Genomic DNA, 26,147 nt, shown 5'->3' with positions numbered 1-26,147 from the left:
TAAAGAAAATGAACAAATTCTCCACCAGATTGTTTGTTTCGAGCAATAATAATAAATAAATTATTATTAAAATGAAAATAAATAAAAAAACTAAAAATAATTGATAATAATAATTAGAATAATTAATAATAATTAACTAACTTAATAATTAAGTAATAAATTAAAAATAATTAAAAATAACCTATTATTAGTTAATAAATTGAGAATAATTTTGTTAATGAGTAATAATGTTGTTAAAAATTAGCCAGAGAATTTCGTGGGAGACAGGGGGATGGGGCGCTAGTCAAGATATTTCCCTGGTTGGAAGAGAGGCCAGGACCACCACTGTCTGTCCTTAACTTAATTTGACAGGGAACGAATCACTTCCTAATCAAACAAAAAAAAGTCTGCCTATTCGTGAACTTAAGTAGAGTTCACGCCGTTACCTAATAAAACATTGGTAGTAAGGAATAAACTTGAATGGGGTTTTTCAAGCAAAAAGGGCCTGAATATTGCAATCAGGTAGAACAAATACAGCTAGATCACACTGTTTCCGTTCAACCCAAGATGCCGAAAAACAGCGAAAATCCGACGACAAATGAGCAAACTAATTTACCGTAGACGGTTTTCTTATGCTTTTAATTCAATACCATGATTGATGAATTTAACACATCATTTCCTCTCTATTACATAAAACTTATTTGGAGTAAATTAGACAAGCTATTATTCAGGAGGTACTTACGTGTTATACTGACCACCCTTAAGTTCTTGATATGAGTAATACCGGTTTCTCTATCTGCATTCGGAGATAATTAGCTTAGTCTCAGTGAGATAAAATTCTATGCACGTATATTTCAATTAAATATTTAATATATAGAGTTGGTTAGGTTAGGTATTTAATATAATGCGTGCCGGGCGGTCTGCTTTCGGTAATTCTCTGTTGCGGTTTCCATAATTTTGTTTCCAAATTATTATATTCTCATCAGATTTTTGTATATTTTTTTTATGATTAATTGAACTTCACTTCTTGAGTGTGGTCGTGATAACACGTATGTACCGTTCAGGTAATTAGAAAAATAATCTTTCAAAAGGATCTGTAGGTAGAAAAGCGGGAGACCTTTTAGTATTTCAGATTATTGATTTGAATGATTAACGAAGGGGTCACTGGCAGATCTAGGATTATTTAGGGGGGGGTGCAAAATAGGTTGATCCGATAAACTTGTGTTAGGAGCAAGTTTAATTAACGCAAACTTGTGTTAATTAAGTAAATTACACTACTTTAGACCTTGTTAGGGGGCGCGCGCCCCCTCGCCCCTCCCCTGGATCCGCCACTGGAAGGGGTGGACATGTTAAAATTGTTAATGTAACTTTGTCTAGATCTAACTGCCGTTTCGACAGAGTTTCCCTCTATTGATGAACTTAACCGGACTGTCTAAGGAAAATTACCCTTAAGGAACAATCGCTATTCAAACGACAGTTGTGACTCAATTTTACGTTAAGCCAAATGACCTAACTATGTATAAATGAAGCTAAAAAACACAGAGTTTCCAGGTATGGGTAGCTTCCCTTTTCTGTTCCAAGCGCTTAGATATTTATAAAAGGCACTTAACTATTTTAGATGTGAATAAATCACTCATATGCCCAATCACACAAAGTGGAATTATAGTTTCAATATAATGTGAGACCTTAAATTATTTTGCTCTCCAAAAACTTTTTCTCTTACCAAAATTTCAAAAATCGACTCGGATTGAACCGTTTTAATTAATGGTAACAAAAATGCTTTATAAAAACTGTAGGCTACACAGACTAAGAAGTGGGAATATTTCATAGTAGCATGAAACCAAGGGCGCATCCAGGATTTTCTTTCGGATGGGGAGGGGGTTACAAAAAATTAAAATACTTATAAGAATTTGTTTATATACATTTTTCTTACGTTTTATGAGTCGGGCAAATAATCTGAAGGAGGGGATTCAAGCCCTATGCCAACCCCCTCCTTGATATGGCCTTACATGAAGCTTAAGAAACTCGACACAACTTACCGTCTTCAGCTTTAACCTGTAATCACGATCAAATATAAATCTAAAATATTCTTAGCCTAGACTCGCAACTCGAGTTTATAAGCCTTTTGTTAGGGCGGTGTCTCAAAGCTCCAGTTAACCTAAGGCTTTTTTATCCAACGCAAGGATACTGTCCAGTTGAAAACTCACGTATTACATCATTAAGAAAAATTCCAGCGGTGACTCGACCCGGGACTAAGGTAGCAGTTCATGGTAACTTGACGTCAAATATGCCTTGGATAAACAGAGAAAAGGGAAGAACATTGATCTTGAATAAAAGGTCAACGACCCCTTTATACAACCAAGTTTTCTTTTATTTTTGAAAGAACAGTTATTATTAAACAAGTTTGTATTCAACTTTAGATTATAACTATAAACAAATTACCAGATGGGTTCCTTTTTCTATTTCTTATCTATAAGGACCACCACCAAAAGTTCCCCGGCTAGTTGGGAGAACCTCCATTATAAATGTGTATCTAGGGGTCATGTAAAACTTGGTTTATACTGATCATTTGAAACCCCAAAAGTTTCCTCCGATTCCCGCATATTGAGTCATATTTTGAAGTAGCTTTTTGGGCATGACGAAACGTTTGTGTAGGTGTATCGTTTATTTCGGGATCAAGGCCGTATCCAGGGGGTAGGGGGTTTGAACTCCCCCCCTTAAATGTTTGTCCAACTCGTAAAAATGTAATAACAATGAATCAAATACCTCCCCCCCCCCGGAAAAAATCCTTTTGTACCCCCTGATCAAATCCTAGATACGACCCTGTTCGGAGTAGATACAAATTTCAGGAACGAGGTTGGGGAACGGGATATATTTGTAAAAAAAGCAGTAAACTTTCAGTAAAGAAAATGCAGTAAACTTTCAGAAAAAGGATACTGAGAAGGAACTACGGCAATTACGCACCCATTTACGGCACCCATTTACGCACCCATTTACGGCAATAAATTCTGTAGTGTGATTATTACGCACCCATTACGCACCCATTTACGGCACCCATTTACGGCCAATTACGCACCCATTTACGGCAAGAAATTCTGTAGTGTGATACTAATACTAACTAAAAATATTTTATTTTAGTACTCCTAAAAATAACTAGTTTTGAATTCACGGCCCCATTTAGACGACAGTTTTACCATTATTCCCGCATAGGAGGAAGTGCACAAAGGGTGAGAGCTCTCTTCAGTAAACTTACTCTCTGCCCAGCCCAACTTAAAACTCCTGTATTTGTCCTTTCCCTAAAAGACCCTGATCTAACTAGGTATTTCCAAAATACCCCCGCTCAGTTTTAGTGTAGGCCAGATACTATATCAAACTAACAAGAACTAAAGCTCAAGCTGATCTCCTCTGGAAATTGGGACAATTGAAGTCATCTAGCATATCCTAAAAAATCCTAAAGCAGTGTGTAATATTGCTTATTGCTTTATTGCTTTGAGCAACTTTATTGCTTAGAGCACTATAGTCTTATAAAACTATTTTCACTTTTCAATTATACCAAAAAATACTATACTATTTGTGGCATCGCTGCATCCAGATGGGAGGGGCTACCGGGTTGGACCCCCCCCCCCCAAATTTTTTGCCCAACCTGTAAAAAAGTAACAAAAACATTTAAAAATTTGGCCCCCCACCCCCCCAAGCAAAAATCCTGGATACGGCCTTAGTTTATGACGTAAACAGTTTTTAAATTCATTCTCTGCGGTTTCCTATTTTCATTGATTTAGGCATTGCAGAATCTTCCCTTTTATTTGTTAGGGTCAACTGATAATGGGGAGGGGATCTTGGACCATCTAGAGTAAGATAAAATATTACCGAGTACCGAATCCTTAGTTTGGAAGGACCCCAAGAGGAGGATACGTCTGTAAGATACCTACTGATCTTTCTTAGGAATTAGCCAAAAATTATCGTAATTGGCCTTATCGTGGAAAAGCATAAGACTGTTCCGGCAAAAAACTACATATTTTTTGCATGGTGGGATTTTCATCAACTCGGTAAAAATATTTCAACGCAGCCGTTGAGCCGCCAAGAGACATGACCACGCAGTAAAAAGCCCGATGAAATCAGCCGGAGAACAAAAAATGGTATATTTTTCCGCCAAAATGCAGGTGCGTCATCCAATGCTTAATTACAAAATTGAATTAAAATTTGTTCTATACCAACGTTTTGCTATGATATTTTTCTGCTCTCCTGCATTTTAGCTTGTCAATGAGAGATTAGATTTTTGCTATCATATACTATAGCCGAGTTTCAGTTCTTTCTATCTACCAAATCATACTTTAAAGTTTTGAATACAGGGTTTTTTAATTGAAAATACCTTTAAAGGTGGTTGGAAACCGTCGAATAAGGTGTTTTTCAATTTTTTAGCAAGTTCAAATCCTTCTCTTAGAAAAGGTATAAGTAATAATTAATTCTGACTTGATGAGCGGATGGATCTGAGAATTATGAATCTAATGTCAGAACCGTTTCTAGGAGTGGTGGTGCCCGGGGAAAAATTAATTACAGCTCCCTCCTCCCGAGTCAAATATAAGCAAAGAAAGCCAAATCAAAGTGAAAATTTTGATTAAAGTGGGCAACCCCCCAGCCACCGCCCCACCATGGTGCCCGGAGCAGCTTCTCCGGTTGTCCCCTCCCTTTGAACGCCTCTGCCAATAATATAAGTACATTGTCATTTTAGTGCAATTTACAGCAGCAGCCTTGTCGCAAAATCCATTATTCAAAAGGGATTAAGCTTAAACTGAGTAGGAACAACTCGCAGATAATTAACACGGCTAGAGTTCTCTCAAAAGGAGGGAGGAAAGTTGGCTTTGAATTAGACCCCGGCGCCGCACCGGCGGAGCGACCGAACGCCGCCGACAAGAGGCCCGGTCGAACGCCGCCGAAGTGTCGTAACACCGCCGGCGCACCGCAGGCGCGCCACCGCCGGTAGAGATGACGGCGATTGGTCGACTTGAAATTAATTTTGCTGCAATTCTTTATTGCGCCAACCGCAAAGTCGGAGCTTTTCCTTCTCGTGTGGTTTAGTATTTCGATTTTCCTGATTAGAAATCAAGCAGGGCTTGCACTATCCCCGAATTCTTGGGTATTTCCCCAAAAATCTATGTGTCACTCCAAAAAAAATTTAGTTCCCCGAATCCCCGAAAATCACGCAATCACGGTGCCACCCCTAGCGATTTATCACCAGTGACTTTCCCTGTCAAATATGACTTTGCATACCATAATTCTTCACTACTCTCTTGTTCATTAATTTTCTTCTCTTTTTTTACTTGGCATAAATACCAGACGGATGCAATATACTATTGTAAATATTGCAATATACACAGTTCTTCATATGTTGACAAAAAAATGTATCGTCTTTATGAAATGAGTTTAAATCATTTTGAATGCACTTTCCCAGTCGCTATTTCTTACATCATTCTTAGTCAAGAATTTTATTTTAAAGTTGAATAGGATTATAGAACGCATTCACTACTATGCACCTTCAGCCTTTTGTTGGATTTTGAAATTGACAGCCGACATATTGTTTCTACTGCTGAATTGTAAGTTCGCAGATTTTTTTGCTGTTTTTCGATAAGATTTTCTTAATGTTTAATACTCAATTATTGAACGCCTGATAGAAAATACAATCTTCTTTCTGGAATATTTTTATCCCCCCCCCCCAAAAAAAAAACAACCTTCGATTGAGACAAAATTTAGCTATAGACTAAGATATGTACAAGGTTGGGAAACTAAAGTTTGAACCGGAGGTTACCCCAAAAATATGATTAATAAATAAATTGTAAATTATTGCCTATAGGGGGGGGATAGGGGGCTATCATTTTTAAATGATAATACCTCATTTTTTTATTGAAAACAGGGATGCCAAAAAGATTTTTTTTTTTCATTTAAAGTGGAGACAGAAGGAAATGATATCAAATTTCCTTCGAAACCATTGAAATATTTTGATAGACCCAGGGCCCCCCATTAGGACTTGTTCATTGTCTTGGGTATTTTGCGATTTCTCATAGGCTACTGGCCTTATTTAGCTTTTTTGTTTGCTCACTTTTAACTAGATTCTTTGGATCTTAACAAGTGCCATTGCGAATTTAATACTCAGTTTTCCAATAATTTGAGGTATATCTGAATAATTTCGGTATTTTTGTTGTTATCTTTGTACCCCTTTAATCATACCTCAATTTTTTTCAAGGAACAATAAGCTGTTTAACGTTATTTTGAGTGTTTGTTTGAACCATATATTGACCTATTTAATTATTAAGTAAATTATTTTTATAATGAAAGCTGAGACGGCATCCTATCAAGGTGGTATCCAGAGGGGGGGGTAGGGAGGTATTACATTTAAATGATAATAGCTCGAAATGCTATTTATTGAAAGCAGGGATCCCAAAAAGTTGATTTTTTTTAATTTAAAGCAGAGACGGCATCCTATCAAGGTGGTATCCAGAGGGGGGTATTGAGCTATCATATTTAAATGATAATACCTCGATTTTTTTTTAAAGCAAGGTTGCCAATAAGTTAATTATTTGTTTTTATTTAAAGAAGAATACAGAAGGGGGGGGTCATAGGGAGTTATTATATTTAAGTTATAGTACCTTGATTTTTTTTATTGAAAGCAGGGATGCCAAAAAGTTGAAAAGTTGAAAAAATTAACAAGATTTTCGAGAGTTATACTTGATACAGCACTTGCATGGTTTTATCGTCCAAAGGGAAAGGGACATATGCGTATAATCCGTTTTTTTTTCTTATTGATGAAACGGGTTTACTTTGAAAACATTCATTCATAAAGACCAGGCAGATTCACACTAAAACGAATTGCTGTGACGAAAGCGATATTGACATCCCCACCTAACGTTGCGCTCGAGTAACAATGGTAAAAATTTCTCGAGTAAAAATTTCAACATCTTCCTGGAGCTACTTCAGTCGGCATATTATTTCATTTAATTACACTTAAAACGCATGAGCTTTTCATTTTTTACCTAAGAAAATAGCTGGCACTTCATTTTCCTCCATAACGAATAAACTATTAAGTGTTTTTTGTGTCATTGTAATTGAAGTGTTCTCATGTGAAGTGTTCATCGTGTATTTCTCAGTTTGATAAATTTACTCCTTTTATATGAAGTTTATAATTTGACCAATATAAGGTATTTAAGATTTTAGAACTTGGGATGAATCCCAAAAATAAAAATGAATAATATCCAAAAAAGCCGCCAAAACTAAAACCAAAGCAGTCGTTTAACCTTAGCCTCCATGACATATATTCTATAAAGGAGACAAAAAAAAACTTTAAAATGCATTTTTTTAAATTGTAATTAAAAACCAGTTTTTAACGCAAGAATGCTTTTTAGGAATCCAAAAGAGCAAAACAAAACAATCATCATCGAAGTCTCCCATTTCAACGGTTTTATAGGTGCAAAAATAGATATAGACAAAAGGCATTATGAAAAAATTAAGCTTCTAAATTCAAACTTATATTCAAAGTTTTTACCCAGATAACTGACGAATTTTTTTATACGGTATTTGAAGTTTTGTATGCAGTAATGCTCGATGAAAAAACTACTAATTTTGATAGTTATTTATGTTAAGAATACACAGCTAATAGATACTTCACTACTCGTATTATGCAAGGCTTCTGAAACGCCACAGCCATTTCGTTTCTACCAGATTTCTACTTCTCCTGATGAATAACGAAGAAGACCAGTTTCCAGCCAGCTACTAGTGAATTTTTGAACTCATGAATAGGCTCTAATCTTTTGTAAATTTAAGCTGTGATTTGATAAAGACTGATGAAAACATTAATGTTTGCGGTCAACATTGATCGCGCCGGCGGCGCGCCGCCGACATCTTACCGGCGGGCCGCCGCCGACGTCTTACCGGCGGCGCGGCGTGGCGCGGTGTTTTTGGCCCCGCCGCCGCCGGTCTTCCCTCATCGGCGCGGCGCCGGGATATGCTTTGAATACAGAAGGGTGTAGAATCAGTTTCAGGAGTGAGTTAATATCAACCGGCTGCACGTCATGAAGATTTTTTGTTACAATTAATTTTGTCATTATTATTACTGCTATCAATAGTAGCAATAGCAGAGCGAGTAGTAATAGTAGAATAGTTACCTAATTGGACTTTTCTTTATATCTGTAATAAGGGATTAGCAAGCGATTTTGTTTTACATAAATGTTTCTTTATTTTACTCTTATAGGATTTACTCAAGTTTAACCAGCAGCGGTTTTAGGCCTCGCAATCTGGGCTGGGGGAGGGTAAGGTATGTATACCACAGGAGCGTAAAATATAAAATAAAAGGAATTTAATGTCATATGTAAGAACAAATTAGGGGGGGGGGGGTTATTTGACCCCCTTGCCCAGCCTAGAACCGCCACTGAGTTTGACATTTGCTTTACAAGGCGACATTATGAATCGTAAAATAAACTTTGAATTTTTAAATAAAGTTACTTTCAAATGACTCAATTACGACTTCCAGGTACTCGATTCTTACTGCAACATAATTCAACGGGATCGATCATAACCACAACGAAACCGCAAGACTCGTTAATATAGAATGACATAATTTTTTGGTTCGGTTAGCTCAAGTACGCCTACCTAAGAAATATAAAATTTGAGCAAAATGAAAAATTTTTAGAGCGCTTATTTTCAAGGCTGTATCCAGGGGGGTTAGTGATTTTGAGCCCCTCCCCTCTCCGAAATGCTTTTCCGACTCGTAAAAACGTAACAAAAGTGAATATAAACCAATTTTCGATGCATTAAAAAAAAAATCGTAACCTTCCCCTCCCCCCGAAAATTCCTTTTGTAACCCCCCCCCCCAAGAGAAAAATACTGGATATACCCCTGCTTATTTTCTTTGTTTTTTGGCTCTCTTTCAATTGACCGTAGCGGGAATGAGGCCTTTTAGAGAGAAGGGAGATTACCGTGCATTTTTTTCGATGGGCGATTTAAAAGAAGAAATAAGTGAATAAGAAGAAAAGAAGAAACGAAGAATAAGAAGAAAACCTATAATTTTAGGTTTTCCCAAAGAGGGTGAAATTTATTATAGACTCGATAGATCCTCTCCTGGAGGAGGCACATTCAGAGAGCAAGTTAAACTGCTGAGCCACAACCATTGGCTTCAATCGGGGGGGGCAGATTTTTTGACTCCCTAGATTTGGAAAATACTTGTCTGTTATTTATAAAGAAAAATTTCTTTTTTTAGTGTTTTTATGAAGAAGAAGTAAAAAGCATCAAAATTAGCCCCAACCACTTTTTTTTGAAAAATATAATAATAATAGCAATAATACTTGCTGTATGGCAAGAAACAGGCCATACAGCACAGTATTCTTAAATGCACTCCACAAGAAAAATAACATAAATATTTAGTTGCATGCATTGATTCCAACAATTTGTTTGCATAATTAGATAACTTCCTGATTCTCATTTTTACAATCGTCTGCAGGATCCCCGGGAACTCCAAGTTACCACCCTCAAAATACTTTCTCCTTAAAAGAGAAAGTTGCTGACACTCGGCGAGAATATGGGCCACATCCTCAATGCCTAGGTTACATCTGGGGCAAGAGTAATCCGCATCTGCATGTTTCACATACCTCTAATTATGTTGCACAACCTCTAATTCTCATGAATTGATATCTCTGACCAAAACCCTCAAAATTCAAGAAATTCCTAAACACAGAACATCCTTGTTACCTTCCAGCTGTGATAAGTTTCAAGGATCAGTAGTAATAACAAAAGTGTTATTTTGGTTAGCAAAAGTTCATGATTTCTCAGTCAATACAAAATTATTCATTTCCTGTGTTTTCTCTGGAGATAACTTTTAAAGAAAAAAAGAATATGATAAGGAAAGCTTGGTAATTTGTCCTGACAAGCCATCAAAAACAGATGTGTACAAATGTTTTCTTTTGATTTATTTTATTATTTTACTCAAAAGAGGAGAAAGCCACAGGCTTGTCGCGATATACCCAATACTTGATGTATATCTAGGACATTCAGGATGTCAAATGACATCCTTATGTACCAAAAATATGACATAAACAACGTGTCGGTTAGCTAGTAAAAGTAAGTTTCAATAAAGGAGTCTCGATTGTGGGCGTGTGCCACACCCAGATAGGCAGCGTCATTTTTTGAATAAGCCTGTATCATGGCAAAAAGCTAAGACATCCGACTAAAAGGCACTGACTAAGCAACTTTAATTACCTTAATTAAAGTCTCGTGTTTTGCATTACTTAAATGAAGAAAGATTTTACTACTGATGACGGTCACTGTATATGTGACCAAAATATCTGGTATTTTTTGTGAATTTCTATACACTGTCTATTAAAAAGGATTTTATCCCTATTTTGAACTTTTATTTTATGAAGAAAGATAGTTATAATTTAGCCCAAATAGCCTTTTTACGCAAGCCTACATTTGTCAAACTTCGTAATTTCAGGGACGAAAAAGGAGAGTAACCCTTAAAAACTCTCTACGCCCTCCTAGCTACGCCGATGATCACTCTCTTAGCCTTTCTTTGCTTAGTACATACACCTGCAAACAGGGGAGGGGGGGGGGTCCCAACGATCGGTGTGGAGGGCCCTTTCCTTTCCCTAAAAATTTAAAATATTAAATCATCTACTTTTTGGACACCATGTTCCTTGACTGTCGAATAAATTCACATAACAACCGAAAGGAAAAGTCACTAGAAAAAGGATTCGGGTAACTTTCATACTTTTAAAAAGGCCTTCTTTGTAAACATGTCTTTCTTGACGAACTTCAAGTTATACTCCAGCTTATGACTTCCTGTCTTTTATAACTCATCATCTCAAATAACTCATAAAATAATAGTCAACGCTCATCAATGGTTTGAAATTTACTATGAAGTATGAATATAACCGCGAAACTCAAATTCTAATTATCAAAAGCTTCCTGATAAAGCGCTACTAGGACACATAATGACAAAAAAGGGGATGTTTAGGCTTGGAGGAATTTTCCAATTTTATTATTATTGTAAATTCTGTGAACAGATATTTCATGAGTTTACAGTCAGATTAGTAATTCCTCACATCCACTGAGAAATACCTGAATAGCCCTGGTTTTTCCAATCTCTTTTCCCTGGCCGAGAATGCAAAAAATACACACCTACTTCTGGCTACTTCCTTAACTAAGAGTTCTGTCTCAGACGGAGTTGCCACACGGTGAGAAAAAATCAATAAACTTTAGTGATTTTTTCGTTGATTTATTGTTTTTTTTTTCAATAATCTAGTAATTTATGGGCTGATTTAGTGATTTTCTTGTTTAGGCAATATAAAAATCCCTTGAAATAGTGATAAATCACTAGAGGGTGGCAACCCTGGTCTCATAATAAGAATCTTACAGAGCAGTTGTTGGCCCGCAGAGCGTCGAATCGATGTTTCATAATGCTGTTTTTCTGTTGTTATTTTTCTAAAGGGACAAGCAGCAAGCCTTTCACCCAATCTTGCTGCAGCGCAGCTGAGGTTCGGACCTCTTTTTCGTCCAGAGAAAAAATCCCTATTAACCCCCCCCCCCCGTATCCCAAAAATTTTCAGACAAAATTTTAACAAGATTTTTATTTATTAATAAAATTTAGCCTACTTCGCCACATACTTTCTTTTAATAAAAAAAAGTTTCAAAAATTACATATTGAATTGGAAAAAATCCAAGATATCGAATAATAATAACACACACGGTCAGGATAGAAATCATAAGTAGTAGAAACCCTAGGTTGCGTTTTTTAATTTTATATCATAAAGTCCAAGAACTATACACCATTTAAAGGCTTCTAACCTACTGAGTAAGTTTCTGATATTAGTTCAAAAGACCTACACATCCACCAAAAAAAGTATAAATTTGGAATCAGCATAAAATATACACTGTGCTTGAATATAGTCTTTCTTCTAACAGTTAATTTAAAATATGGTTTAACACGGCTTACTTTAATACTATTTATTACTTAATTAACCATTGTCAGCTTTTATTCAATTAATTAATTGATCCTAATGCTCCTTACCACTCATGAGGATCAACAAACAATCTTTGTTTTTCTTTAATTAATTAAAAAAAACTTTTTCTACAAAATATGTTTTTCAAAGAAAAGAAAAGTAAAGAACTCCATTAAAAAAAAAATGAGAAAAAAATAAAATCAAATAATCTACCAAGCGTGAAACTACCACAAATCAGCATCGATAAATAAATGAAACCCAAAACGAACAGAAATTACAATGAGCCTTTTTTGAAGCTTCTACGACAACGCCTTCTATAAAAACCTTATATGCCCCCAGGGCATAACTTAAAACCCTTGCCCTAAGGGCTGTGGAGGACTGTACTCAAGAAATAATTTCTGTCTGGAAATCAACTACACTGAACAAAATGGCTATCTAAAAATTATGATTGGATGTGTTTCGGGAAATAGTGGGCGTGGAAAGGGTGTTAGTCACCTTCTAATCACTTTCGACTATTTAAAAGTGGCAATATCCACTCCAATTTACAATCGATTTAGCGCTTTTTGAAGTTTCTACGACAACTTCTTCGATACGAAGTGCCCTGTTCTAAAGGAAAAAATTAACAAATAAATAATACATTGTGCCAACATCGTTCCTATATGCCCCCAGGGCATAACTTAAAACCCTTCCCTAAGGGTTGTGGGGGAGTGTCCTCCTCTTTACTTAGTCCCCGTTTCTTGTCTCGTTCTCGACTGTCCTCGTTATTTACTTAGACAGCGCGATCGTGCTGCTTATAATTTATACAATAACTTTCTATGTAGACTTTATCTGACCCAAGGGCATAACTTAAAACACTTGCACTGAGGGCTCTGAGGGGGTTATCATCCCGAAAGACCTAATTTCCAGAACGTTCAACTACGTTTAACAAAATGGATATCTAGAAATGTTGATTGAATGTGTTTTGGAAAATAGTGGGCTTAAGAGGGGCGTTAGTCGCTATCCAATCACTTTCAACTATTAAAAAAGGTACTAGCCCTTTCAATTTCTAATTGAATGAGCCCTTATGAAGTTTTTACGACAACGCTTACTATAAAAACCTTACATGCCCAAAGGACATAATTTAACACCCGTGCTTGAAGGCTGAGGGGGGAGGGGTTGTGATCCACAAAGCCTTAAATTTCAGAATCTTCAATTATGCTAAACAGACTGGCTATCTAAACTCTTTGATAAGATATGTTTGAGGAAAAGGTGGGCTTGAGAGGGGGGTTAGTTGCTCTCAAATCACTTTCGACAATTAAAAAGGGTACTATCCCTTTGAATTTCAAATCGAATGAGCCCTTTTTCAAGTTTCTACGACAAAGATTTCAATAAAAACCTTATATGCCCCCAGGGCATAACTTATAATCCTTGCCCTGAGGGTTGTGGGGGAGTGTCCTCCTCAAAAATATATTTTCTATGTGAAAGTCAACTACGCTGAACAAAATGGCTATCTCAAACTTTTTATTGGATGTGTTTGGGGGAATGATGGGCGTGAGGGGGGGGGGCTAGTTGCCCTCCAATCATTTTCGACTATTAAAAGGGCAGTAGCCCTTTGAATTTCCAATCGAATGAGCTTTTTTGAAATTTCTGCGACAACACCTTTAAAAACCTTATATGCCCCAAGGGCATAACTTAAAACCCTTACCCTGAGGGCCGTGGGGGAGTGTCCTCTAAAACATATTTTCTATATGAAAATTGACTACGCTGAACAAAATGGCTATCTCAAAATTTTGATGGGAAGAGTTTCATGGAAGATGTGGCGTGGGGAGAAGGGCTAGTTGCCCTCCAATAAGTTTTGACTATGAAAAAGGGTACTAGCCATTTGAATTTCCAATCGAAAGAGCCTTTTTTGAAGTTTCTACGACCATACCTTATGTGAAAATCTTACATGCCCCCAGGGCATAGCCTAAAACCCTTGCCCTGCGGGTAGTGGGGGTTTGTCCTCCTCAAAAACATATTTTCTATCAGGAAACCAACTACGCTGAACAAAATGGCTATCAAAATTTTTGATTGGATGTGTTTGGGGGAATGATGGGCGTGGGAGGGGGGAGGGCTAGTTGCCCTCCAATCACTTTCAACTATTAAAAAGGGCACTATAACTCTCAATTTCAAATCGAATGAGCCCCTTTTGAAGTTTCTACGACGACCCCTTTCATATAAAGTGCCCTGCTCTAAAGGAAAAAAATAATAAATAGTACATTGTGCCAACATCGTTTTTATATGCCCTCAGGGCATAAATTAAAACCCTTGCCCCGAGGGCTGTGGGGAAGTATCCTCCTCAAAACCATATTTTCTATCTGGAAATCAACTACGCTGAACAAAATGGCTAACTCAAAATTTTGATTGGATGTGTTTGGGGGAATGATGGGCGCGGGGGGGGGGCTAGTTGCCCTCCAATCACTTTCGACTAGCCCCTCCAATTTACAACCGAATGAGCCCTTTTCGAAGTTTCTGCGAGAACTCCTTCGATACGAAGTGCCCGGGCATGGAAAAAACAAAACAAAAAAAAACATTGTGCCCACATCGTCCTTTACTTAGGCAGCGCTAGCGCTTCCTATGATTAAATATACTAAATTAACCTTCCGTTTTGAATTTATAACTTATATTTCGACAAGGAAAACAACGGTCTTTTTTAGTATTGGTCACCAGAAGACGCCAAAAAATCGTCAAAGATACTTGGACCAGGATTGCCAGCCTTTTGGTCCATGAACGTGCCGCCTGAGCATCCAAAAATTTGTCATTTTTAGCTAAAATGTGTCCATATTGAAATCAAATACTAGAGGTTATTTTTTACCAGTTGTATTATTGACCAAAGGACGCTTTTTAAAGCTCTTTCAAAGCGGCCAGTTAACATCAAATATAATGAAAAAAACTATAAAAACATCCATACAAAATGACTTGGTGTGAAAGCATGAAACTCGTATAGACTTGTATATCCTTTAATTTGGAGAAAACCCTTTACTTACGACTTCTTTGGCAAAACCTGGATGCTTAAGAAAAAAAAAAAAGAGAAAAAGCATTGATGAAAAGTAACATTTTTTAAACCAAAACCAATAGTTGGGAAATATTTCATGTTATGCCATAAATTTACAAATTTCTGTAATGTGTCACTTTTTTGCACTTTTATGTAATTCTATCCCGGCACATAGTGCGAGCGAAAAGCACCAAAATATTTTCGTGTTTTAGAAAAGCACCAAAATTTGCTGAGTTGTACTTTCGAGCATGCTCTTTAATATGGCTCGATTACGAAGGTGTAATTTCCCCTCGGAACGCCGCTAGGTGGCTTGAAATCCATGGTAGCGGACGAAAATACGAGTTTGTCAAAATGAGAAGATTTGTCCGCTCAAATAGGCCAGTATGGCGTAATCGATGGCAGATGTTCCAAATATGAACGTAAAACTAACCTAATATGTACCGTAGTATTGCTAGGCGCTTCAGATGCAAGATGGCGGTCGAAAATACAAGTATTGTTAAAACAAGAAGTAATGACTTCAAATGGACGGATTAGGAGTCTTAGGGAAGAAAGCTAGGACTGAAGCTAAGAATATTACTGAAAAAGCTTTATGTTTAATAGAAAGGAGAAAGGACTTGTACAAGAAGCATCTGAGTGATCGATCATATGAAAACAAAAGAAATCTAAAGTAAGTTGAGAAAGCATTAAAATATGAGCTAAGGAGGTGTGAAGTGGAGGCCATGGATAAAATTGCCGAGGATCTAGAAGATGCAGCTAAACGGCATAATAGTAAAATATTGTACTGGCATGTTGATAAAGTGAGAGGGAGTAGTCAATCCGGACTACGTCCAGTTAAAGATAGAAATAGTGCCACAATTAGCTATCGGGAAAGAGTTAAAGAAAGATGGGCAAAAAATTTTGAGAATGTGCTAAACCGAAATAGAGTTACAGGAAAAGATACAGAATAAAATTAAAAGGTTTGTGATACCTCGGATGTGAAGAAAGATTTTTTATGTGAGGAAGAATTAGCGACAATACTAAAAGGATTCAAAAATAATAAGGCTCCAGGTGCTGATAGGGTGGTAAATAATTTCTTAAATATGGTGGCTCTGAGGATAGAAATTAGTTACTGAAGATTATGAATATGATTTTTGAAAAAGGGGAAGTACCTAACGATTTTAGGAGAACCTTAATTAAGCCACTTTATGAGAAAGGTGATAAGAGTGAGTGTGGTAATTATCGAAGCATTAGCCTGGTCTTTGTAGGTAGCAAATTACTTAGTAATATGATACTTTTTAGACTGAGAGATGCTGTAGACAATGTTATGAGAGAAGAACAGTGCGGTTTTAGAAAACGTAGAGGATGTGTCGACCAAATTTTCACTCTTAGGTGAAAATTTGGTCGACACATCCTCGACCAAGGTGTTGTCAAACACCTTTGGTCCTCAGTTTTATAAATTATGAGCAAGCGTTCGATTCTGTTGATAGAAGAGCTTTAGCAAAGGTTTTATCCTTGTATGGTATACCAGACAAATACATTAAAGTGATTAGTGCTATGTACGAGAATAACACTGCAGCGGTTAAGGTAGGAAATGATGTTAGCAGCTGGTTTTGTATTAAATCAGGAGTTAAGCAGGGTTGTGTTCTATCCCCCTTTATATGGATTATTTTAATGGACTCTGTCTTAAGGAGCCCAGGAAAGGCAATGAGAGATCACGGGATCAAATGGGGAGGAATAAGTCTCCTAAACTTAGATTATGCTGATGATTTAAGCATCCTAGAGGAAAGTGTGAGCAAAATGAATGAACTTTTAGAGGTTTTGCGAGTTCTGGGTGCTAGAATAGGTTTGCAAATTAATGTTAAGAAGACTAAGTCACTAAGGCTAGGAATAGGTGAAGATGAAAAGTTGACGTTGGGTAACGAAAAGATTGATCAGGTAGGCAGATTCACTTACCTTGGTAGTATTATTAGTAAAGACGGCTTGGGCAGTGGAGGTCTTAAAAGGAGAATAGCTAAGATTTATGGTTTTTTTTCGCAGTAAAAACAAGTTGGGAAGAACAGGAAGATAAGTCTTCAAACCAAGATTAGACTATTAGAAGCTACAGTGATGACAGTAGTCAAATATGGCTCTAAAGCATGGGCGCTTCGAAAAGCGGATGAAGATTTGCTAGATGTTTTCCAGAGAAATTGCTTAAGGATTGTTCTGGGTACCCGGCTGACTGACCGTATTTCAAACAATAGGCATACGAAAAATGTGGTTCAATACCGCTTTCTAGGGCTATAATGAAAGAAACGTTGAGGTGGCTAGGGAGTAGAAGGGCCTTATTGAGTCCCGTACGAACCACGTGGTTTATGGTTTTCTCAGTGAGAATGAAAAAACAGGGATTTTCAAGGTCAATGTTGTTGTTGTTGTTTTTGGCACGCTCGAGGTGAATGTCATGGTGTCCAGAAATAGTATTTGTTATTGTTGTTCAAGCCAAATGTTATGAGTTTCCCGGAATTTGGAACACCTGTGCTGTCGACCTCAATTCACCTATCGTGAATCAATAATTCCCCTTAGAAACAACAAATTAATTCCCCTTTCTTGACAGATCAATCAACCAATGACATCATCTGTCAGACTTTAAAAATTTTCGCATAGAAACGATTCACCAGGAATAGATCCAAGTCATTAATGTCTTTGCCTCGGAAACAACTCTTTTGGTCGAACTCCAAAGGATATTAATAGCCAAAGGCCATGGAAACAATTCTCCAAGAAACATCTTAGCGATGAATTGTTTTAGCGCGGGAATCAGGTTTCTTATTAATTTGAAATGAATTAGCGCAGAGATGCCAAAAACAAAAGGAACACGCTGAATTACGTTTAGGGATTATTTGGGCGAAACCGTTTTAGACAGGTTATGGAACTATTTCGGCGAAACAGTTAGAGACATTTTAAAAGATGATTTTTGAAGAGATTTTAGAAGAGAATTTAAGGGTGAAACTCTGTGGTCGTTATAATGCACAAGTTTCATTTGAACAGTGTTGTGAGGTCCTCTAACCCAACCCCAAAGGGTTCCAATCCTCCTACCCCAACCCCGAAAGAAGTTCCCGGTCCTCAAAGGCCCCCCAAGCTCCCAAAGGGCCACCGGCGCCCCCAAAGGCCCACCCAGACCCCCAAAGGCCATCCCTGGGCCCCCCCAAAGGTCCATCGAGCTCCCAAAGGACCAACGGGGTCCCAAAGGCCCTCCACCGGTCCCCAGATGTCCCCCCGGCTCCCAACTGTCCCCCCGGACCCCCCAAGGCCCTCCCTGTGCCCCCAAGGCCCTCCCCCCGCCCCCCAAGGTCCCCCCGGCCCCACACGTGCCCCCGGGATGCGCCGTGGGCCCGGCACGCACCGCAGAATGTGCCGCAGGGATGCGCCACGGGTCAGGAAAGCGCCGCAGGGGATGCGCCGCAGGGAGGCACCGCAGGAAAGCGCCGCAGGATGCGCCACAGGGATGCGCCGCAAAAAAAAAAGTAAACTAAAAAGTAAAAATTTCGAAATGTTATCCCCCAAACGCCCTCCTCAGACCCCCAAAGGCCCTCCCCTGGTCCTCAAAGGTCCCCCGGGCTCCCAAAGGGCCAACCGGCCCCCAAGGGTCCCCCCAGGCCCCCAAAGGACCTCCCCCGGACCAGAGAAGTGCCTCAGGGATGCGCCGTGGGCCAGGAAAGCGCCGCAGGATGTGCCGCAGGGATGCGCCGCGGGTCAGGAAAGCGCCACAGGGGATACGCCGCAGGGAGGCACCGCGGGAAAGCGCCGCAGGATGCGTTGCAGGGATGCGCCGCAAAAAAAAAAGTAAACTAAAAAGTAAAAATGTCGAAATGTTATCCCCCAAACGCCCTCCTCAGACCCCCAAAGGCCCTCCCCAGGTCCGCAAAGGTCCCCCGGGCACCCCAAGGGCCCACCGGCCCCCCAGGGTCCCCCGGGCCCCCAAAGGTCCACCCCCGGTCCCCAAAGGTCCACTGGGCTCCCAAAGGCCCTCCCCCGGTCCCCAAAGGTCCCCCAGGCTCCCAAAAGACCACTCAATCCTCAAGGGCCCCAGGATCCCCAAACGCTCTCCCTGGGCCCCAAAGGTCCTCCCCCGGTCCCCATACATGCACACAAAAACTTACACACACACAAAAACTTACACACACACAAAAAAACTAACACACACACATCAAAAATAACACACACACTCGGAAACTTACACACACACGCCAAAACTCACACACACACACACACAAACTTACACACACACACACACACAAAATTTTACACATGCACACGAAAACTTAAATGCATACAAAAACTTACATGCACACAAAAACTTAAACACACACACACACACAAAACTTACAAACACAAACACACTAAAACTCACACACACACTCAAAAACTTACACACACACAAAAAATTACACACACACACACACACAAAAACTAAAACACACACACACACACACACACAAAACTTACACACACACACACGAAAACTAACACACAAACGCCAATACTTACACACTCAAAAACTTACACACACACACACACACAAACTTATACACACACACACAAAAAAAACTTACACACACAAAAACTTACACACACACACACACACACAAACTAACACACACACACAAAAAACAGAAAAACACACACAAAAGCTTACACACACAAAAAATTACACACACAAACACAAAAACATAGACCCAAACTCAAAAACTAACATTCACACAAAAACTTACATTCACACAAAAAATTACAGACACACAAAAACTTACACACACTCACAAAAACTTACACACACATAAAAACTTACACACACACACACATGAAAACTTACACACACACGCCAAAACTTACACACATCCGTCAAAACTTACACACACACACACAAAAACTTACACACACACACAAAACTTACACACACACACACACACGAAAACTCACACACACACGCCAAAACTTACTCACACACAAAAACTTACATGCACACACACACACACACACACAAACTTACACATGAACACAAAAAAACTCACACACACACGCACAAAAACTTACACACACACACACACACACACAACTTACACACACACACACGAAAACTTACACACACACTCCAAAACTAACAAACACAAAAAATTACACACACACACACACACAAACAATCTTACAAATTCAAACGAAAACTTACATGAACAAAAAAACTTACATCCACACAAAAACTTACACACACACACACAAAACTAACACACACACACATACAAAAATTCACACACACACGTAACAACTTACACACACACACACAAACACAAACACACACACAAAAAAACTAACACATGAACACAAAAAAAACTCACACACACACGCAAAAAAACACACACACACACACTCACAAAACTTACACAAACACACACGAAAACTTACACACACACGCCAAAACTTACGCACACAAAAACTTACACATGCACACGAAAACTTACACACACACACACTAAAACTTACACACACACTCCAAAACTTACACACACACACACACACAAACTTACACACACAAACACACACACAAAAACTTACACATGCACACGAAAAATTACATCCACACAAAAACTTACATGCACACAAAAACTTACACACACACACAAACACAAAAATTACACACACACACACACACGAACAAAAACACACACACACCAAAACATACAAACACACAAAAACAAACACACACACACACACACACAAAAACTTACACATGAACACAAAAAAACTCACACACACACGCACAAAAACTTACACACACAAAACTTCCACACACACACACGAAAACTTACACACACACGCCAAAACTTACACACACAAAAACTTACATACACACACACACACACAAACTTACACACACACACACAAAAAACTTACACACACAATAACTTACACACACACACACACACACACACAAACTTACACAAGCACACAAAAAACTTATATCCACACGCAATAGCTTAGACACACAAAAACTTACACACACGCACACAAAAACTTACACCCACACGCAAAAACTTACATGCACACAAAAACATACATGCACACCAAAACTTACACACACAAAAACGTACACACACGCACACAAACTAACACACAAACACACACAAGAACACCCACACACACGAAAACTAACACACACACTCCAAAACTAACACACACAAAAACTTAGAAAAAAAAAAACACAAAAACCATAATAAAAATTAAAAAGAATAATTTAAATCAATAAATCTAATTTAATCAATAAAAAGAAATATTAAACACTCACTTAAAAAATAAAACACACAAGATCTTAGACACACAAAAACATACACACACACACACACACACAAAAACTTACACCCACACACAAAAACTTACACACACACACAAACTTACACACACACAAACACAAACACACACACACACAAAAACTTACACACACACGCAAAAACTTACACACACACACACAAAAACTTACACACACACACGAAAACATGCGCACAAACAAAAACTTACACACACGCACAAACACACACACACACAAAAGACTTACATGCACACACACACACACGAAAACTTACGCACACACACGAAAACTTACACACACACACACGCCAAAACTTACACACACACAAGACACACACACACACACACACACACACACACACTTACACATGCACACGAAAACTTACATGCACACAAAAACTTACACACACACAAACACACACACACACACACACACACAAACTTACACACACACACACAAAACTTACACACACACACACAACTTACACACACACACAAACACACACACACACACACACACACACACACACACACACACACACACACACACACACACACACACACACACACACACACACACACACACACACACACACACACACACACACACACACACACACATACACGCACACACAAAACTTACACACACACACACAAAACTTACACACACGCACAAAACTTACACACACACACACACAAACACACACACAAACACTAAAACACACACACACACACACACACACACAAAAACTTACACATGCACATGAAAACTTACATGCACACAAAAACTTACACACACACACACACATGAAAACACACACACACACGTCAAAACTTACACACACAAAAGCTTAGACACACAAAAACTTACACACACACACACACACAAAAAAATTACACACACACGCAAAAACTTACACCCACACGCAAAAACTTACATGCACACAATAACTTACATGTACACAAAAACTTACACAGACACTAAAACTTACACACACGCACAAAAACTTACACACACACACAAAAACTTACACACACACACTAACACTTATGCACACACACACACACACACACACACACACACAAAAAACTTACAAATGCACACGAAAACTTACATGCACATAAAAACTTACATGCACACAAAAACTTACACACACGCACAAAATCTGACACTCACACACAAAAACTAACACACACACTCGAAAACTTACACACACACACAAAAACTTACACACACACACACAAAAACTTACACACACACACATGAAAACTTACACACACACACGAAAACTTACACACACACTCCAAAACTTACACACACAGAAACTTACACACACACACACACACAAAAACTTACACATGCACACAAAAACTTAAAAGCACACAAAAACTTACACACACACACACACACAAAACATAACACACACACAAAAAAACACAAAAGAACAAATAAACACACACGCAAAAAAAAAAACACACACACAAAAACACACACACACACACACACACACACAATCTTACACATGCACACGAAAACTTACATGCACACAAAAACTTACATGCACACAAAAACTTACACACACACACACACACACAAACTACACACACACACACACACGAAAACTTACACACATACGCACAAAACTTACACACACACAAAAACTTACACACACACACACACACACACACACACACAAAAACTTACACATGAACACAACAAAAACTCACACACACACGCACAAAAACTTACAAACACACACACACACACACACACAAAAAAAACACACACACACACCAAAACAAACACACACACTCCAAAACTAACACACACAAAAAAAAACACACAAACACAAACACACACCCAAACACAAACACACACAAAAACTTACACACACACACAAAAACACACACAAACTTACAAACAGACACAAAAAATTACACACACACACAAAATAATACACACACATATAAATACACACACACACAAAAAATAAAAAAAAAGATAAATTAAATAAAAGAACAAAATATATACAATTAACAAACAAAAGAAAACAAACACACAAAATTAAACACACGCACAACCACTTACCCACACACACGCACAAAAAATTACACACACAAAAAAAAATACACACACACACACACACACACACACACACACACACTAACACATGAACATAAAAACTTAGATGCACACAAAAACTTACGCACACACACACACACACACGAAAACTTACACACATACACGTCAAAACTAACACACACAAAAGCTAAGACACACAAAAACTAACACACACACACACAAAAACTTACAACCACACGCAAAAACTAAAATGCACACAAAAACTTACATTCAAAATAAAAATAACACACACAAAAACTTACGATCACTAACAAAAACTTACACACACACACAAAAACTTACACATACCCAGACTAAAACTAACGCACACACACTAAAACTTACACACATACAAGCCAAAACTTAGACACACACAAAAACTTACACACTTACCATATCACAGTTACATTGTCTTAATTTTTCAAATTTCATTTTGAATTTCTGTCGTGAAATGCAAGAGTTGGAATATTTCAGTAGTGACTTGTTGTGCTTTACCTTCTCACAGTTACATTCTCTTGATTTTTCGAAGTTCATTTTGAATTTCTGTCATGAAATGCAAGAGTTGGAAAATTGGGGTCTCAGTCCATCAGCCCGAATGGTGGAAATCCACTAGCACAGTATTGGGGTCCCAGTACACCAGCCTGAACGGTGGAAATTCACTAGCTCAGAATTGGGGTCTTAGTCCACCAGCCTGAATGGTGGAAATCCACTAGCTCAATATTGGGGTCTCAGTCCACCAGTCTGAATGGTGGAAATTCACTGTTTAAGTTAGGTTAACTTATCATGAGAGCGCCTTATAACTTAACCTAAACTTTACCGGCGAGTATGGTTAGGTTAGGCTAGATTAAGTTAGGTTAGGTTAAGTTAGGTTAGGTTAGCCCATTTACGCTTCACTTAGGTTAGCTTAGGTTAGGTGAGAGAAAGGCAAAAAGTTAGGTGTATGATTAGGTTAGGTTAGATTAAGTTAGGTTAGGTTAAGTTAGGTTAGGTTAGCCTATGTACGTGCGCGTACGTAGGCTAGCCTAACCTAACTTAACCTAACCTAACTTAATCTAACCTAACCTAACCTTATCATACACCTAACTTTTTGCATGTCTCTCACCTAACCTAAGCTAACCTAAGTGAAGCGTACATGGGCTAACCTAACCTAACTTAACCTAACCTAACTTAATCTAGCCTAACCTAACCATACTCGCCGGAAAGGTTAGGTTAACTTATCATGAGCGCTCATGATAAGTTAACCTAACCTAACTTAAACAGTGAATTTCCACCATTCAGACTGGTGGACTGAGACCCCAATATTGAGCTAGTGGATTTCCACCATTCAGGCTGGTAGACTAAGACCCCAATTCCGAGCTAGTGAATTTCCACCGTTCAGGCTGGTGGACTGGGACCCCAATACTGAGCTAGTGGATTTCCACCATTCGGGCTGGTGGACTAAGACCCCAATTTTCCAACTCTTGCATTTCATGACAGAAATTCAAAATGAACTTCGAAAAATCAAGAGAATGTAACTGTGAGAAGGTAAAGCACCACAAGTCACTACTGAAATATTCCAACTCTTTCATTTCACGACAGAAATTCAAAATGAAATTTGAAAAATTAAGACAATGTAACTGTGATATGGTAAGTGTGTAAGTTTTTGTGTGTGTGTAAGTTTTGGCGTGTGTGTGTGTAAGTTTTAGTGTGTGTGCGTAATTTTTAGTGTGTGTATGTGTAAGTTTTTTTTTTTTTGTGTGTGTGTGTTAGTTTTTGTGTGTGTGTGTAAGTTTTGGCATGTGTGTGTAAGTTTTCGTGTGTGTGTGTGTTAGTTTTTGTGTGTGTGTGTAAGTTTTTGTGAGTGTGTGTAAGTTTTTGTGTGTGTGTAAGTTTTTGTGTGCATGTAAGTTTTTGTGTGCATGTAAGTTTTCGTGTGTGTGTGTAAGTTTTTGTGTGTGTGTGTGTAAGTTTTTGTGTGTCTAAGCTATTGCGTGTGGATATAAGTTTTTTGTGTGTTTGTGTAAGTTTGTGTGTGTGTGTGTGTGTGTGGGTAAGTTTTTGTGTGTGTAAGTTTTTTTTGTTTGTGTGTGTAAGTTTGTGTGTGTGTGTGTGTAAGTTTTTGTGTGTGTAAGTTTTTGCGTGTGTGTGTAAGTTTTCGTGTGTGTGTGTGTAAGTTTGTGTGTGTGTGTGTGTGTGTAAGTTTTTGTGCGTGTGTGTGTGAGTTTTTTGTGTTCATGTGTAAGTTTTTGTGTATGTGTGTGTGTGTGTGTAAGTTTTTGTGTGTGTGTGATGTTTTGGCGTGTGTGTGTGAGTTTTCGTGTGTGTGTGTGTGTGTAAGTTTGTGTGTGTGTGTGTGTGTGTGTAAGTTTTGTGTGCATGTAAGTTTTTGTGTGCATGTAAGTTTTCGTGTGCATGTGTAAGTGTTGTGTGTGTGTGTGTGTGTGTGTGTGTGTGTGTGTGTGTAAGTTTTGGCGTGTGTGTGTAAGTTTTCGTGTGTGTGTGTGTAAGTTTTCGTGTGCATGTGTAAGTTTTTGTGTGTGTAAGTTTTGGCGTGTGTGTGTAAGTTTTCGTGTGTGTGTGTGTGTGTGTGTGTGTGTGTGTGTGTGTGTGTAAGTTTTGTGCGTGTGTGTGTGAGTTTTTGTGTTCATGTGTAAGTTTTTGTGTGTGTGTGTGTGTGTGCAGTTTGTGTGTGTGTGTAGTTTTGCGTGTGTGTGTGAGTTTTCGTGTGTTTGTGTGTGTAAGTTTGTGTGTGTGTGTGTGTGTG

General features: G+C 38.3%; 1 protein-coding gene across 1 annotated transcript in view; it reads right to left on the bottom strand.

Annotated features, from left to right (window-relative positions):
• The window catches only part of LOC148948839 (immunomodulatory peroxidase-like), a 130,894-nt gene extending 128,781 nt beyond the window's left edge, over positions 1-2,113 (bottom strand). Inside the window, exon 1 of the mRNA XM_089094738.1 lies at positions 2,019-2,113. The gene's annotated coding sequence lies outside the window, so the exon portion shown is untranslated. The remainder of the gene's footprint in view (positions 1-2,018) is intronic.
• Between the last annotated feature and the right edge of the window lie 24,034 nt (positions 2,114-26,147).

This window comes from Artemia sp. Qi Xiang Cuo, chromosome 9, assembly GCF_049724085.1.
Source record: "Artemia sp. Qi Xiang Cuo chromosome 9, ASM4972408v1, whole genome shotgun sequence".
Lineage (NCBI taxonomy): Eukaryota > Metazoa > Arthropoda > Branchiopoda > Anostraca > Artemiidae > Artemia > Artemia sp. Qi Xiang Cuo.
The sequence above is the reverse complement of the archived record's forward strand: the minus strand, read 5'-3'. Positions and strand labels throughout refer to the sequence as shown.